The sequence below is a fragment of the Nylanderia fulva genome, unplaced genomic scaffold (genome assembly GCF_048542155.1).
Source record: "Nylanderia fulva isolate GAGA-0341 unplaced genomic scaffold, ASM4854215v1 Scaffold196, whole genome shotgun sequence".
Taxonomy (NCBI): Eukaryota; Metazoa; Arthropoda; class Insecta; order Hymenoptera; family Formicidae; genus Nylanderia; species Nylanderia fulva.
The window spans coordinates 42,370-57,990 of NW_028190227.1; positions in this window are offsets into that span (position 1 = coordinate 42,370).

A 15,621-nucleotide genomic window follows, 5' to 3' on the forward strand; every position below is an offset into this window, starting at 1 on the left:
AAGATTTGAGAGCTGTTTATTACAATCGATCACTTGGTATTTGTAGGAAGGTTCAGTGACGAGAATAGACAGCTTTATGAGTCTTCCACATAAATTACGGACGGTGAAAGATCGAAAAAAACGGAGGGGGAAGATCGCGAAAACGTGGGAAGATTGGGAGGAAGGCTCGTTCCATTTAAGGGAATTCTTCGAGCCAGGGCTCCAGGATGATACCATCCAGGAGGTGGAAGAGCCCTGGGGATTCGTGACGAGTAAGCAAGGGGATATATGGAAATTGGGTCTCATTTTCTCCTGGACCACCCTGGAGATAGTAATGCCGACCGATGTAAGTAATAATATTCTGTAACAGAGGAGTGAAAATATATGAGTTATAAATTTTGTTTATTCCAGGCAAAGACAATCTCAAAAGTGGACGTCGTAGGGTTTATTAATATATAGGGTTAATATAAGGAGAGGACGCGAGATCTGTCGGGCTAAGATCATATCAAGGAGAGAGTTGGAAGCTTTGTGGGAGAGTCGGGACGAGGATATTTTTAGTTTGGGGTGGTTGTTCGAGCAAGACGCCATTACGCAAGAAGTACCAAGCTCTTCCGATTGCGCTGGGTGACTCCTCTTACAGGTTTTGTCAAGGTGAGAAAGAGATTTTTTCCTTCAGTATATATCTATTTTATCTTATTAATAATCATTTCATTCATCTGACGTAGACCTTTGCGCCGCCGCGCCACGCCGCCGCCAGCCGATAAATTATTATTCGCCGATTTCGCCGCCGCCAATTTTGAAATTTTTGCCGGACGCCGCCGCCGCCGAAAATTAATATGACACGCCGAGAAAAAGTAAAATGCTATATATAGCCCCCTTATCCGGATAAATTTGTAAAATCGCATAAATATGTGCATAAGAAAATTGATTAGCCCATAAACAAATGCATAAAAAAATGGACCAATCAATTTCCTTATGTATATGTTTATGCGACTATGCAAGTTTGTCTGGATAGGCTCTTAAGGCCATAACATGTCCAAAAATTTTAGTCGTGATCGTAAGGGTGCCGTCACATGAAGCGTAACTTGCGTAAGCGTATCTTGTATTAGCCAATCAAATCGTTCAGATACTATACGCAAAATTTTGCATATGATAGCTGAATGATTTGATTGGCTGACATAAATTACGCTTACGCAAGTTACGCCTCATGTGAAAGCAGTCTAAGAGTGAAAAAGGAATAAACGAGGAATTAGCGGGATAACCGTTTAACGATCGAATCAACGATAAAAATTGATGGGCGATTAGCCTCTTTAATCCAGTACAATCAGTTTTCGCCGAAAAAGTGGACGAAAAAGAGAAAAATTTTACGTAAGTAATAAATATACTTATATACTTTACTGTATCAACTAATCATAGTCAAGCAATAAAATAGTATAAAACAATCATTGCCTTACTATTGTATGTTTGTGCTACTTAATTTAGGTTATTCTGTTATAAAATTATCAGACTTATTGGTATTTTATTGTTCTCAGATTCTTTATATGCAAAATGTCATTTTTCAATGAAATTGAAGAATCAGTTGAAATACAGGATACCGATGAATTCAAAGAAAATAGAAATCTGGTTGTGAACATCGAGAATTCCTCTCGTACTCGAAGTATTGCTAGAGAATATTTTGGAATGCTAAAAGATAATGAGAAAGGTGCTTTCGTTGACAAATGTCATGTATATTGTAACATATGCTTTATGCATCCTGATGGACGAAAAGTTTATAGATATACAAAAGCAGTTAACACAGGAAATTTACTTAAGAAGAAGAGCATAATATAAAAGCAACACATTTATCAAATGAAAGAATCAATATTAAAAGATTCTTTGAACCTAAACAATCTCAACAATCAAGCAAATCTTCAAAAATTACTAACAAACAAAAAGAATTATTTGATAGCATGACCATCTGGTTTTGTAGAGATTTCATTCCATTCTACGAAGCTGAAAAAAGTGGACTAACAAGTAACGCTACCCAAGTGTCATACGCCGATTTTCCTGAGACTGTGCATACGTGTAGTACATTGAAAAATATCTGACACGTATTTTTTTATATCTGCCCAAAAGCCGTTTTAAGGGTAGAAAACGCCCTTATGAATATATAGGGGTGAATTCCAGTATTTCACGAAGTACTCGTACGTTTGTTACAGAATGGGGTATACGGTGAATTTCAAAGTTGCTGAATCTAAATCTGCTCCCAATTTTTGAGAATTCAATATGGTGTAACCAATATGGCGGATCTGATTTTTTTAAAAAGAAGACAGCAAGACATTCTCGCTCTCTGCTAAACCCGGGAATAACTAACGTGGAGGTGGCGAGAAACTATTTCCTTTTTTTTATTTAAAAAAATTTTTTTTTATTTGTTTTTTATGTTTTTTTATTTTTTTGTTGTTTTTTATTTTTGAAAACTTTTTTTATTTTTGAGACTTTTAAAGTAAAGCATATAAAAGAGCTGAATATAAAATTATTATTATTATTAAATGCTTACACTTTATATTCAGTGCAATAATGTGGAGAGTTTTCGTTTGTGATTGCGAAGAAGTGCTGTATACACATGGACTTATTGCACCAAGCACATTGCATTATTGCAATATCATTGCAAAAGTTACAGACAGCTTCACAATTCTTCAAACAAAAATCTGAAGGGGTTTCACATTTGTCTGGTTTTTCTGTGATGTATCCACTCTTCCACCAAGCGTATCGGAATAAATTCTTAAATCTAGGCGAGGAGAATTGATTATGTATTAAAGACTGTATTTTGAGGATGTTATTTCTTAAATATAAATTTACATCATAATTATACAGTATGATTAGGTCCGAAAATTGTTTTAAAAAATTCTTCCATGGTCTGAAAGTATAAACGTCGAGCGGTTGAATCAAGCTAGTTGTTCCAGCAGGAATCGTACGAATTTTGACGTTTTTATTGCCTTTATTTACATCGTCAAATATTTTTTCTGTTTGTCCAGACCATGCATCTAAACAAAGAACAGATTCTTCGCCGGTATTTGGCAAAAAGACATCTGTGAACCATTTAATGGCAAGATCTGATGTCAATTTGCCCGATTTTGATGCAAATGTAACGATATTGTCTGCCTTGTATAAAGTTTTTTCGACAATTGGTCCAAATTTACCACCAGTCTCTTGCAGGACTATCAGCAAAGGGGACTTTAAATCTCCATCGGCAGAAACGATTGGCTGGATAGTGTAGCTATGAGTCAAGGAATTTAAGGATTGTGCTAGACATTCGACTTTTGACGAGCCTTTTAATGTTAGCGTGCGACCTGCATGTGTTTCGAAATTAAATCCCGATTGATCTGAATTGAAAATATTGCTTTCTCCTACCAATAATAACTCTGATTGCACTGTAGAGACGAATTCACGAGACTCTTGCACTAATTTTTCTTTTGTCGATATTTGTCTTTGAGTCACAAATTTATTTATCTTTCGTGATACAATTCCATGCTTCACTTTAAAATTATGGACCCATTTTCTTGAAGCGGTGAATAATTCACGTGACAAATCAACTTCCTCTCTAACCCGTAGAGCCCATCTCTTCAGATCAATGTCATATATAGAAAGCGATTTATCAGACGCACTTTTGAATTGTTCTAAAACATATTTCGAAATTTGTAATAATTTTTCAATCCTAGTTCCACCTTGTGTAATTTGTGCCTCCCATCTATACAATAATTTAAGACTAGAAACTTTTCTAAATCTGTGCTGAACTGACTTTAAAGGCATATTTTTTGTCTTTCCAGAACGCCAAAATTCTACCGCTTTCCTTTTATATTCAATGTCTACGTCAATTATAAGCTTTTTTACATCCCTGTTCTAATACTTCACAATCATTTTCAAACTCCTCTTCAATTACAATTGCGTCAGGATACACACTTTCGTCATTATAGCATAAAGTATCAAAGGTTTCGATAAATATTCGAGTGTCAATGGATTCTTTAATTAAATCCGCTAAATAAACTGCAAAAGATCTTTCTTCATCTGTAATAACTGAATGTATATCATATTCGGGCCGATCAAAACTTTGTTGCAGTAAATGTATGATGTTTTTTGGATTCATCGCCATTTTTCTGACTATTAATTTAAACCATCAATCACAAACGAAAAACGACAGTAGCTATTTGAAAACAAAAGAGTCTGCAGTCGGCAGAAATTCGGACACAGAGTAACGATGGCTACCAGCAGCAGTCAGAAAACTAGAAAATAACTGTCGTATATTGAAAACAAACAAACAACGTCCGCAGTTGGAAAATAAAAAAACAACGGCAGTAGATGATTTTCGAGGTAGCCGCTTTTCTTCTTCCGTCTGGTCGGTGGTAGTTTGCAGTAAATCCATGGTATCCCATTGATCGCCCCTCTCTCGCACGCCACAATAAATGTAAACACCGTTGGCCTTGGCGCGATGCGGCGCAGACGGAAGAAGAAAAGCGGCTACCTCGAAAATCATCTACTGCCGTTGTTTTTTTATTTTCTAACTGCGTACGTTGTTTGTTTGTTTTCAATATACGACAGTTATTTTCTAGTTTTCTGACTGCTGCTGGTAGCCATCGTTACTCTGTGTCACCCCTATATATTCATAAAGGCGTTTTCTACCCTTAAAACGGCTTTTGGGCAGATATAAAAAAATACGTGTCAGATATTTTTCAATGTACTACACGTATGCACAGTCTCAGGAAAATCGGCGTATGACACTTGAGTAGCGTTACTTGTAAGAAATTTTTTAAAAATACATAGTGTTATACAAAATGAATCAGATCTACCACATCCAAGTACACTATCTCGAAGTTCACTCTCAAGAGTGTACAATGACTGCGTATTTGCTGTTAAAGCAAAAATAAATGAAGACAATCCAAGTGCAATTTCTATAACTATGGACGCATGAACGCTGACAATTATCGTCATATTCCATTTATGACTTTTACATTACATTGAATATCACTTACAGCAGTGCTCGGAATTAGTTGCTCTTTTCGAGCCGATTTCGCAAGCGACGGGGCGGATCCCCCCACTACCGTCGAGGCTCGACGGCGGAGTCGTCGTCACTCCGGGCAACGCTATATCTCAGGAGCGTCGCTAAACATGTTAAGTTGTACCTTCCGCCAAATCGTCATTATTATTACATAATTTATATTTTTGTTAAATAATAACTGAATATTAAGTTAATATTAAATTACTAATTAAGTTACTAACGAACTTGAAAGTTCGGACGATGAAAAACGAGTGAGCAAAAATTTTCAAGAAAATTTATAAGGAAAATAAAATAGAAAAGTGGTAGGGAGAAAATTCATGCGCAAAATAATAAAAATTGTGTGGAAGGGTAATTTTTTAAGCAATATAAATAATATAAATTTTAATGTAGAAGAGGAATTTTTTAAACAATAAAGTGAAAGGGAGAAAATGCATACGTAAAATAATAAAAATTATGTGGAAGGGGAATTTTTTTAAACAATATAAATGATATAATTTTTAATGCAAAAGGGGAATTTTTTTAAACAATATAAATAATATAATTTTTAAATCTGACTACAAAAAAAATATAAAATTCCTATTGCTTTCGAGAAAAGATACTTGTAAATTTCTCATCTTGATTTCCATAAACTTTTTGTAGCTAAGTAAATATCGACCTAGATTAAATCTTTTCTGTATCTAAGTAAATATTACTCTATATAAAACGCAGGTAAGAATACTTTTGTAGAAGGAGAGTAAATATAATATTTCTTATCAATTGTTCTACGATGGTGTCGGCGGTTATGAAAAAAAAGATTAAAAAAAAAAAAATAATATGTTACAACCAACCCCTCTCCCACCTCTATTTTTTCGCCGATCCCGGCGTGTTGCTTGCGCGTCATAGTATAAGTCCGGCCCCGGCGTGTTGCTTGCGCGCCATAGTATAAGTCCGATCCCGGCGTGTTGCCTAGGGAAATAGGTGCACACCATAAACTAGACGCAATCCAAGATGGCCGACACTAGCGGACGACGCCACCAGGCGGCGCGACGGCGAGCACAAGAGAGAAACCGCGTCCACCATCTAGGTACAACTCCATGACCAAAGGCTAGAGACACGAACGATCATGAACCGTCTAAAAATGGTGTATGAGCTTTTATAGCTCTAGCCAAACAAGAAGAAGAAGAAGAAAGGTGCATTCGTTTATGCAGAGACTGCCGCAGAATGCCGCAGATGTCGTTCGTTTACTCCACCTGCGCAACCGACTGCAGCGCAGTTTGTTGTTCGTTTAAGCAGAGCTGCTGCCTATCTGCGCAGCCATCTCGGAGGTCCTGCTCAGGATGCTCTGTTCGCAGTACTGCGGACTACTGCGTAAACGAATGTAGTCTTCTCCATTGTTAAGCCAATTGAACTTGGAAACGTTGCCTAAAAATTATTTCAATTATGAGTTATGTTATAAAAGTTCAGAACAAAGAAGGTGGAGAACAACTCCTCCAAATAGATCCTACAAAACTAAAAGTAATGCAAGGTAAATAATACAATAAAATTATGAAATCTGTTAATTTATATTTACGATCCAATTAACTTAAAAATGCATTTTTATCAAGAATATAAATTTAAAGTAATCTGTTTCAAAAAAATGTGCTTTTGTATAAAGATGCAATTCTGTTACAGTCATTCCTAGCTATCAAGCTACTTCGTCCCCAGTTAGTTTGGAAAAATCTGAGAAGTCTACATTCAGCAACATTTCAATCCTACTGTCATCACTGTCTGAAAATGTTATGTGCACACGTCATATGTTAGAACCTTCAACCTATTTAAAAATTTTATTATATTTATTCAAATAATAATTCATATTTAATATAAATATGATGGTTTCTAAATCGGCCTAAGAGCCATAGCACGAAAAATTACAAAAATTAATTATTCGGAACTGTATCTCTTGGTACGAGATTACTATAAAGTTCCATATATTAATTAACCTCGAACTTACATATGGAGAAATAGGCACGAAAAATATAGGTCCGAAAAGTCTGAATAGCTTAGTGGTAAGAGCAGTCGCCCGGAAAGTGAAAGACGCGGGTTTGATTCCCGCTTCAGCGACTTTTCGGACCTACATTTTTCGCGCCTATTTCTCCATATGTAAGTTCGAGGTTAATTAATATATGGAACTTTAGTAATCTCGTACCAAGAAATACAGTTCCGAATAATTAATTTTTGTAATTTTTTGTGCTATGGCTCTTAGGTCGATTTAGAAACCATCATACTTATATTGTTTATATTGAGAGCCAATAAAAAATATTTATTTCTGAGTTAATTCATATTTATTTAAAATTTCTTTACTTACGCACTCCAATTACAATCTGAGCAGTCAATTCACGCAGGTGATCGTTCGGTAAATGATGTCACGTGACTCGCAGATAATAGACGCAGTAGATGCGCAGTGGATGCGCTAATCGCTGCATAAACGAATGCACCCGAAGAGACACGAGCGGAAGGCGAAGCCAGTCACTTCTAGTTCCGGCGTCAACGAGTGAACACCGATTCCCGCATAGCTCCGTCCCGATCTAGGTGACGCCGTTTCGACGCTAAATCCGATTAAATATCTAACATCCCAACTAAACAATCAACGAATTGTAACCGAGCGACCTAGATAGTTTAAAATCTTATTCTTCGATTCATATCTCGCTACATTCTAAAAATATAAGTTCATTAGTTATAATCGCCGCCTCACGGCTTTCATTGTCTTCGTATTAAGGGTAAAATAAATTGTTGCAAGTATAGTCGAATCGCGAAGTGGTTGTGTTTATTCAACGATCCGTCCTCACACGAGAGGTTCCTTTCTCTCGCGGACGACTCGCCCCGCCGATGTGGAAGTTAGCATGAGGAGCCTCGAGCACGTGACCACAGAACAGCACATCCGCCCATGCGACGACAAGGTTAGCAGAGCCGTCAGAAAAGAATATTAACAGAGAAGACGCGCCATCACGGTAAGCGATTTGTTATATCAATACGTGTCTCCAAACACGTGGTCGTCAACCCACGCCGTCGTCATATTTGCGCGTCTCCTCAAGCACATGACTGGCGCATAACGCCGTCGCCATATCCACGCGTTTCTCCAAACACGTGGTCGTCAACCCACGCCGTCGCCATATTTGCATGTCCCCTCGAGCACATGGCTGGCGCATAACGCCGTCGCCATATCCACGCGTCTCCCCGAACACGTGGTCGTCAACCCACGCCGCCGCCATATTTGCGTGTCTCCTCGAGCACATGGGTGGCGCATAACGCCGTCGCCATATCCATGCGTCTCTCCGAACACGTGGTCGTCAACCCACGCCGTCGCCATATTTGCGTGTCCCCTCGAGCACATGGCTGGCGCATAACGCCGTCGCCATATCCACGCGTCTCTCCGAACACGTGGTCGTCAACCCACGCCGCCGCCATATCTGCGCGTCTCCTCGAGCACATGGCTGGCGCATAACGCCGTCGCCATACCCACGCGTCTCTTCGAACACGTGGTCGTCAGCCCACGCCGCCGCCATATTTACGTGTCTCTCCGAACACATGGTCGACAACCACGCCGCCACCGTATTTATACGATTACCCTGACCACGCACCCGGTATCGGAATCTCACCTTGTAACCATCGTACATAACGCAGTTAACATGCCCGCGCGTCCTTGCGTGTACATGACTACCGTAACCTCGTATCATAGCCGCCTCGTGTTTCACTAGCACGCGTTCATAAACTCCCACCATCGCTACCTCAAATATAGCTCGCGGGCGTCCGTAAACCATTCTATTCCTACCCCCCGAGTAAAAACGGTATATGGGTGTTCGCTAACCTTCGCTATTACGACAAAGAGGGTTGTATAGATAGAGGGGAAAAGCCAGCCACGAATGCGTGAGCTAATAAAAAGAGACAGAGAACGAGACGCCCATCAGCATCCTTGTTCAATCGCGCATGCGCTATAGATTTTCGCAGTCAAGTGGGGAGATCAGGATTTGAAGAGAGCAATATATCGGAGTGCGTTTCGTTTCCCGCATGCGTGCAATGCATCATTTAGCCTTGTTGCTCATCGAATGTTAAATAAAGATATATAATCCATTATGCATGAAACAGAGGAAAGGAGAGAAGGAGGAAAATGTTTATATTAGTAATAACAATACATTCCACATAAAGTTTTTTATTTATATAAACGCTTTTAAATAACAAAATTTGTAATGTTATAATAATAAAATATTCAAATAAAACATTTTATGTATTTCTGATATATATTCAATCTTTAAACTCTTATTTGTTATAAATTTAACATAAAATATGTAGAAAGTATACAACTTTTATCTATATTTTTGTCAGTTAATATATTATTATTGGCCACTGAAAATCGTTAGCTTATTATAATGCATTCTGATTCTTTTAGAATCATCTTTGGAGCGTTTACTTTCGTGTGTCAAACGAATATCAATATATTTTTGTATAATAAGAATAATCAATTGGTGTCGATGATCATACAAAGGCTCTTGATCTAAAGTATGACTATTGTTATCTAAAATTGTATTAGGAAGTAGTTGTAGTGTTTCTGTTATAAGCTTGTTATTTATATCTTTTAATAATAAATGAACATGTTGACGTATTATTTTCTCAGCACTCATACAAATAAAAATGACATCTTTGGAGGGAAAATGCAAGCCACCACGATTTTTTTAAATTGTTAATTTTGATTTATCACTGTCATCTTCTAACATGTCTCTACTTCACAAATTATTTTTTTCTTTAGTGAATGTACTATTGAACCAGCTATATGCTTCACGATTTCTTCAAGATAATCAGAAACATACCAGCCCGCATTTCCGCAATAATTGTGATCAAATAATATACTATGATTACTTTTCAAATAATTATAAACTGGAAAATTACTAATTTGTTTTTGTTGTGGGACTTTTTTTCTTTCTTTCGTATTATGAATTTCCGTATTAGTTTTTGAAATTGATGTATTTTTATTATTCGCTATTGTTTGTTTCATTTCGGTAATGTTAGTTACGTCTGAAATTAATAATGTATTGTCTTGCGGAATACAATTCGCTGAAGTAGACACTAAAACATTCATATTATTAACTAATAATTTGGTGTAAGCAGATTGATATTGCACTGTTGTTGGATTATTATTATAACCATTCATTCTTCTTATTAAAGCGAAAAACATTTCAACATGATCCTGAGATAGTTTATAACTTAAAACAAATTGAACAGTATTATTTTGTATCAAATCTGTACAAAGACTAAATAAGTTTTTTAAACAAATAATAAAGCCAAGAAATCCCGTTTTAACAGATTCGCTTTCAAGAACTGATTTACGATTTTTTTTTATTACTTGGTTACTATTAATTATAGAATTTTCTTTTTCTGTTGTCTTTATGTTATTGTTTTTTCTCGCTACAGGCACATCAATTTCTAATTTTTCAATATAATCAATAAATCCATTAATTTTTATTTTGAATTGAGATAAGAAATCTTTGGTAATAGCTTGTCGTCCTGGCGTCTTACAAAATTTGTTTTTCACATTTAAAAAATCAAAAACATCATTAATTGTTTGACAAAATTTCGCTGTAGATGAAGCTTTTTCAAAATTTTTATCTTTAATTTCGAATTCAAGGAAATGTAATGCATTTGATACGCTTGAACTTAATACTTGCGCCGCCAGTGAAACTTTCATTTTTTCGTTTTAAAAATAAACATGTCTGTCTCGTATTTTGCATGCACTGTGCAAGCCCTCACTAATTTGCTTATTGTGTAATTTTTTAATATATTCCCAACTAATACTTTCTTTTTTATCATATATTATAGGTCCTTTTAACGCAAAATAATTTCTCACTAACTTGAGCGTATATTTAAATTTCTCTCACAATTATACACTTTATAATACAATTATAGTATAAAGTACATTTCACATAAAAATAATTAATCATTAAAATACAATTGATTGAAATAGAAGTATGTACAATTTAAGTATTACAGTAAAAAGTTACATGAATTTTTCTATTACATAATAAGCGATTTTTGGCGATCATCTGATATATGTACCAAGGTTATTATTGGTAAGGGTGGAGCTTATTCTGGTACCTTGAGAATGTTCTGGTATACTTTGGTATACCTTGGTACATATACCAGACAATCACCAAAAATCGCCTAAAATATGATTGAAATGTATGTTGAAACTGCACTGCAACGTATAATTACAAATTTACCTATAAACATTCAGCAGCCTCAGAAAACTGTTTCTTCTTCATGGTTTTGATTAGTTCTTTTATATTGTTACGTCCCTGATCTTTCATCCCCTGAATATCATCCCTTGTGTCGTGGAGCTTCATCGTTAAGGGGGGTTGTTTATTGACAACCGCCCGGTGGTTGTTTTCAGGCTCCATGACAGTTTTGGTCTAGCTGTCATCTCGTACGGACGTGACTTGACCAGAGAGCAATCTTCTTTCTTTCGCGTGTACATTAGTCATTGTATTTCATCATTGTATAAAGGATCATTTCTTCATAAGAGAGTGTATTTATTTCGCGAGCCGCGAGTGAGTGAGAGTGTGTGCGAGAGACGTCTTTTGCGAGAAAGAACGTCCGGAGGACGTAACATTTTGGGGGCTCGTCCGGGATCGGATCGAAGGAATATGAAAGGGTTCCCCTTCTTGAAATGCGAGAGATGCGACAGGAACAGACTCGTCGAGAGGACGAAATTGCGGCGATGCTGCGTCGTCACGACGAGGAACTTCTAGCTTTGAAGGAGATTCATTCCCGGCCACAAAATCTACAGCTAAGTCCTTCTAATAATAGAACGTGTGGAAATTCGGGTACGCATTTTTTTAAATGAGAGGGAGAACGATTTTCGCGCGATATTAGGGTACAAATTAAAACCTGATACTTATGACGGGACAGTATCACTTCGTGAATTTTTCTCGCAGTTTAACTTAATTGCTCAAGCGAATAGTTGGGATGATACAACAAAGACTGTTGCACTCGCTTCGAATTTGAGGGGAAAAGCGCGTTCAGTATTAGAGACGGTAGAAGACGTGTCCAATTTAGAATTCAACGAATTAAAATCAAAACTTGAATTGCGTTTTGGAGAGTTTAAAAATTCGGGGGGATGTTTTAATTTTTAAAAAAATAGAATAAGTTACTGCGCATTTTATTTTTCGTTACAGAGTCTTCAATTTGGAAAGAAATTTGTCTTTGACCTGAGAAGAGTTTCCTGAATGGCGGAAAAATTGATCTCCCAGCTTAGTCTTCGAGGGAGAAAATCTTCATCCGTCTTTATTCTACTCTAAGAAGACTGTCTTGCCCGCGGTTTTTGATCCGTGGTTTTCCCGCGGGACTTTGGGCAAATGCCGAGACAGGGACTTGGGGAGTCCATGAGGGACGATGGGTCCACGGAAGATACCCCCCCTTGTCTGAACCGGAGGACGAAGGGAGACTGGGACTTATCTTCAAGGAATTTTGAAAGTCGATTGGGACCAAATTGACGGAGTCGCTCGGTAACCTGCGGCAGCAGCCCAGGGTAGGGCAGGAAGACTCGTCGGTGCCCTGGAATCGACAATTGATACAGTTGTACTGTGGACTTGGATTGGCGAATATAGTCCAACGGATGTGCGACGGGATCCAGAATGGCGGATTGTTTGGTAACCTGTGGCAGAAGCCCAGGGTAGAACAAGAAAATTCGTCGGAGTCCTGAGGTCGGCATCGGAATGCAGAGTTATTGTACAGCGTTGGATAGCCCTCTGTTTTTGATTGTCGGGACGACAATCTTGAAGAAGGGGGGCAGTGTTACGTCCCTGATCTTTCATCCCCTGAATATCATCCCTTGTGTCGTGGAGCTTCATCGTTAAGGGGGGTTGTTTATTGACAACCGCCCGGTGGTCGTTTTCAGGCTCCATGACAGTTTTGGTCTAGCTGTCATCTCGTACGGACGTGACTTGACCAGAGAGCAATCTTCTTTCTTTCGCGTGTACATTAGTCATTGTATTTCATCATTGTATAAAGGATCATTTCTTCATAAGAGAGTGTATTTATTTCGCGAGCCGCGAGTGAGTGAGAGTGTGTGCGAGAGACGTCTTTTGCGAGAAAGAACGTCCGGAGGACGTAACAATATTATTATTTATTTTTTCTTTCCTAAATAACTTCATATGGGAAGCAGATTTCTTCAATTTTTCAGAAGCCATAACTCTTACAAATCGCTCCCAAGCTTCATCTGAAGCGAAGTGCTCTCTTGAAAAAGACTCTAGCTGACTTCCGACCACAAAACAAATTTTTTTTGGGTGAATGTCGACAACAGATGATTTTCTAAACATCAATAATACAATTAATAATACAATTATTTTATAAAATATTAAGCTTAAAATATTTAGCAGTAAAAAATTTTACAAAAATTCTAATGTACCTTTTATTATTGTTTCTGGGACTTAATTAAATTATCATGTGTTTCAAAGTTGTCTCCGTTATTAGTATCCGTACTTGTTGAAAATGTATTTTCGTCACTTATTGTCATATCTTGATGATTCGTTATGTCACCAAGTGCTTGAGTAGATACGTTGTTAATTGGTAAAGATAATTGATTAGTGTTTCGATTAAAAGGGACAGCAGTTGATATTAAACGTCTCAAAGTTGTATATCCATCAGTCTGATAAAATGATTCTTCATAGAAGTGGTCGCTACATATACTGGCTGACTTACAAACTGTTGTCACACCAATAGCTTCCATCCACTTCTTTTTTAATTCAACATTAACGGGAAAACTGTAATTCAAAATTAAATATAGTTAAAATCGGAGGTGGAGCAGCTAATCTGAATAAATACCAAATATAGAATAATATTTGGCATTTTCATATGAATTTTAGGTTAAGGTATTTTGATAATACACACTTCAAATAATAAATTTATCAATATTTAATAAACTTACTTGTAAAAACTTCGAGATATATTAAACGGAATAGGTTGCTTTTTACACACAATACACGTTCTTGTCATTTTTCTTTATGATTGTGTCACAGCGCGTCAATTTAATTTCTCCTCTTCTTTATTTATCTGACTGAATCCGAATAAATGCATAAAATTATATGCAAGATTAATAAATTCTTAGCTACAACACCATATTGTAGGTTAAAGAAAAACCCCCTCAGTAGTCTCAACGATACCTCCCCACTCGACTCCATTCAGCTTGATGCGCGCGCAACGTTAGACAAGGATAAAGATGGGCGTCTCATATTCTTTCTCTTTCTATTGCCTCACGTTTTCTACTTACAGGAGTCCCATGCCTATTACACACCTTGTATTACGACTTCTGTCCGGACACGTAAGCGACCATAACCTCGCAGAACAAAGTGCGTTCGTAAACTATTTTATCACCACCTCCAGTAGTAAAAGTCTACAGATACTCGGAACTCACCTTGCCGCCACCTGGGATGCCACGAACACGTGGTCCTCCTCGACTCCCACTACCTTTGCTCCACGATCCGCGCATGATGCCCCGCGAGTTCATTGCCAGTAGTTACGCGAATCACTGTGCGATGTTCAGATAATGTGTCCCCGAACTCCTAGCTCTAATAACTCGGGTCCCGACCTCCTATCCCTGTCCTATACCGAATGGGTAGTATCCGCTCGTTGTACTATAGCCATATTTCGTAGACATCTCACCTCGCGCGCAGTCGTTTGCGATCATTGTTTTATTAACCTGGGACCCCCGCAACAGAACCTACACGAGCGCGTAGTACGTCATTACATCACTCTGAGAGACGATTCGCGTTTCGAGAAGTGTGCCTTCTGCCTCCGAGTCCTGGTAGGAACTGTCGCTGTGCGCGACGCTATCTGCGGAATTTGCCCTAAGGCCCTGAGCGGTTTCCTTTCGTACCTCGCCCGTCGCAAGGAAGCCTCTCATAACGATCCGGAACCGACTTTCAATATAATTCGGGAATTTCGGGTTTAGACCCTTGTCAAAAAATTTCTCGCCACTCATGGTCTTCGGGATCACGTGGGTAGACTCGCCGCCCATCTCCCCTAAAACGTAATAAATAAAATAAAATCGAGAAAAGACCTGTAAAATCCTTATCTTGATTTCCATAAACTTTTTGTAACTAAGTAAATAACGCCCTAGATTAAATTTTTTCTGTATCTAAGTAAATATTACTCTATAAATAAAATAAAATAAAATAAAATTGTAAATTCCTGCTAGAATGCTCGTAAACTAATCGCAGCTATTTTATATTACGTTAAAAAAAATCAGGCCATGTTCTGGGAAAAGAGGCGTTCTCATCCTTTTTTTGTTTTAATAAACTTAAACATTATAAAACTGAGAAATTTCCCACTCCGTAAGGAGGTGTTCTTCAAACGTATAAATACGGCTCTTGAGGTTAAGTTAGTTAGTTACATTTTTGAATTTCGTCTCTCGCGTACTCACGTATTTAACGCAAGTGTACCATTAAATTTCAATAATGAGTTTGAAAAAAGTAGTTGAAATTTGTCTATCACTAGCGCAGAGTTTATGCGGGAAAAATTTTTCCAGGCATATATATAAATTAGCATGCGCGAGTGAAAAGAAATGCTTCAATATTTTTAGGAAATTTGCGGGGGAATGTCCCAGC